Here is a 2446-nt window from a genome sequence, read left to right on the forward strand (position 1 = left end):
AAATTGGCCCTTTGGAAAGACTGTCCTTCGTTAGAGCTGGCGGAGTAACTTCCGAGACTCCGATGTTACCGCTCCTTTAATTTGAATTGCCAATGCTTAACATAGGATCTTTAAAATTATTTTTAGTCTGCGCTAGAGCCTAACTCGCTATGCAGACAGACACCACAATAGGCAACGGACAGACACTTGCACGACTTATTGAAGTTATTATGTGTCATATATATATTTTTATTGCTTAAAAGCATATTAAGCCCAACCGTAGCCAGGCATCAAAAAATTATATGAAACTCATGGTTGTTCCTCTCCACGGAAATCTTTAGTAAAAGGCGAAAGATTTATTCGATCTGAAGAGAAACCAGAGTATTCTTTATGTGAAAAGCAGTTCACATGGGCAGCCTATGTGAAACCCGAACAAAATTCCCACTAACACCCCTGCGCCTCTGGTGGCTTAGAGATGTAGGGCAGGAATGTTCCAGAATTACAAACTGGAAAACAACAGGAAGCATGGTTAAAATGGCCCCTTTGCCATGCTGACCCTGATAATCACAGAACAAGTTACAATTGTTTCCGTGTTAATATAGCCTATTATACAGTGATAATCACAGGCAGGGTACAACACATGCTCTATGAATATAATTACAGACATTAATATAGGCTCAATAGCCTATTATACAGCAATAATATAGGCTCACTAGCCTATTATACAGTGAAAATAACAGACATTAATATATAGGCTGAATAACCTATTATACAGTGATAATCACAAACATTAAATATAGGCTCAATAGCCTATTATACAGTGATAATCACAGACTGTAATATAGGCTCAATAGCCTATTATACAGTGAAACTCACAGGACAGGTAACAATACATTATAAATACCTGTCACATATATATAGCTGCATATACACTGTGCTGCTGTTCATATAGGTATTTTACATACCCTTGCCGCTGTGAACCGCCAGATTCCACCGCCCCTCTTCCCCCCTGTAACGCTGCGTCTCTGCGGGAAGCCCGGGAAGACTTGCAGGGAGGCCTTTTTGCAGCCTCTTAGCGCTGGCACTGATCTGCGGGTGGATGGTGCGACGGCCCGGATATCACCCTCTTAGTGCTGAGAACTGAGGGAGCGTCTGCGGCCGTATGGCGCTGGGCGGCCGGGACGGGCGACGTAGCGCTGTATGGAGCTTGCAGACATAGCGGCTGGGGCTGTGGCGGGCGGATGAGCGGCGGAAGCGGCATTAAAACCAACATAGCGGGGCGGCAGCCTGCGCTGACCGCCCCGTTCCCCAGCCTACCTTGCTTGTATCCCTGATCATGGCTGCGACGGGGCTTCTTATGTGTAAGCTCCGTCCAGCTCTCCAGTGATCTTAGTCATGGCTGCGACGGGGCTTCTTCTGTGTAAGCTCCGTCCAGCTCTCCAGTCATGGCTGCGACGGGGCTTCTATGTGTAAGCTCCATCCAGCTTTCCAGTCATCTTAGTCATGGCTGCGACGGGGCTTCTATGTATAAGCTCCGTCCAGCTGTTGCAGGAGCAGTGGGCTGCCTGTGGCTGTGAGGGTGCTCTTTGTGAGGACCGACACGCCATGCGCTGTCCGTGCAGCGGCACTATCCCGGACCCATGTTTTTCCTGAAACTGGGAAGGGATGTGCTATTGAAAAAAGTAAAAAAATAAAAAGTAAAAATGAAAAAATAAGAATTTACTTACCGATAATTCTATTTCTCGGAGTCCGTAGTGGATGCTGGGGTTCCTGAAAGGACCATGGGGAATAGCGGCTCCGCAGGAGACAGGGCACAAAAGTAAAGCTTTCCGATCAGGTGGTGTGCACTGGCTCCTCCCCCTATGACCCTCCTCCAGACTCCAGTTAGATACTGTGCCCGGACGAGCGTACACAATAAGGGAGGAATTTTGAATCCCGGGTAAGACTCATACCAGCCACACCAATCACACTGTACAACCTGTGATCTGAACCCAGTTAACAGTATGATAACAGGGGAGCCTCTGAAAAGATGGCTCACAATAACACTAACCCGATTTAGTTAGCAATAACTATGTACAAGTATTGCAGATAATCCGCACTTGGGATGGGCGCCCAGCATCCACTACGGACTCCGAGAAATAGAATTATCGGTAAGTAAATTCTTATTTTCTCTATCGTCCTAGTGGATGCTGGGGTTCCTGAAAGGACCATGGGGATTATACCAAAGCTCCCAAACGGGCGGGAGAGTGCGGATGACTCTGCAGCACCGAATGAGAGAACTCCAGGTCCTCTTTTGCCAGGGTATCAAATTTGTAGAATTTTACAAACGTGTTCTCCCCTGACCACGTAGCTGCTCGGCAGAGTTGTAATGCCGAGACCCCTCGGGCAGCCGCCCAAGATGAGCCCACCTTCCTTGTGGAATGGGCATTTACATATTTTTTGCTGTGGCAAGCCTGCCACAGAATGT

At 47.4% G+C, this 2446-nt stretch overlaps 1 non-coding gene across 1 annotated transcript; it reads right to left on the reverse strand.

Annotated features, from left to right (window-relative positions):
* Positions 1-249: 249 nt before the first annotated feature.
* LOC134946755 (U5 spliceosomal RNA) lies at positions 250-364 on the reverse strand. Its single transcript, XR_010182353.1, has one exon. It is a non-coding gene; the product is annotated as a U5 spliceosomal RNA (small nuclear RNA).
* Between the last annotated feature and the right edge of the window lie 2082 nt (positions 365-2446).

The sequence above is a fragment of the Pseudophryne corroboree genome, chromosome 7 (assembly GCF_028390025.1).
Source record: "Pseudophryne corroboree isolate aPseCor3 chromosome 7, aPseCor3.hap2, whole genome shotgun sequence".
In the NCBI taxonomy this organism is placed as follows: Eukaryota; Metazoa; Chordata; class Amphibia; order Anura; family Myobatrachidae; genus Pseudophryne; species Pseudophryne corroboree.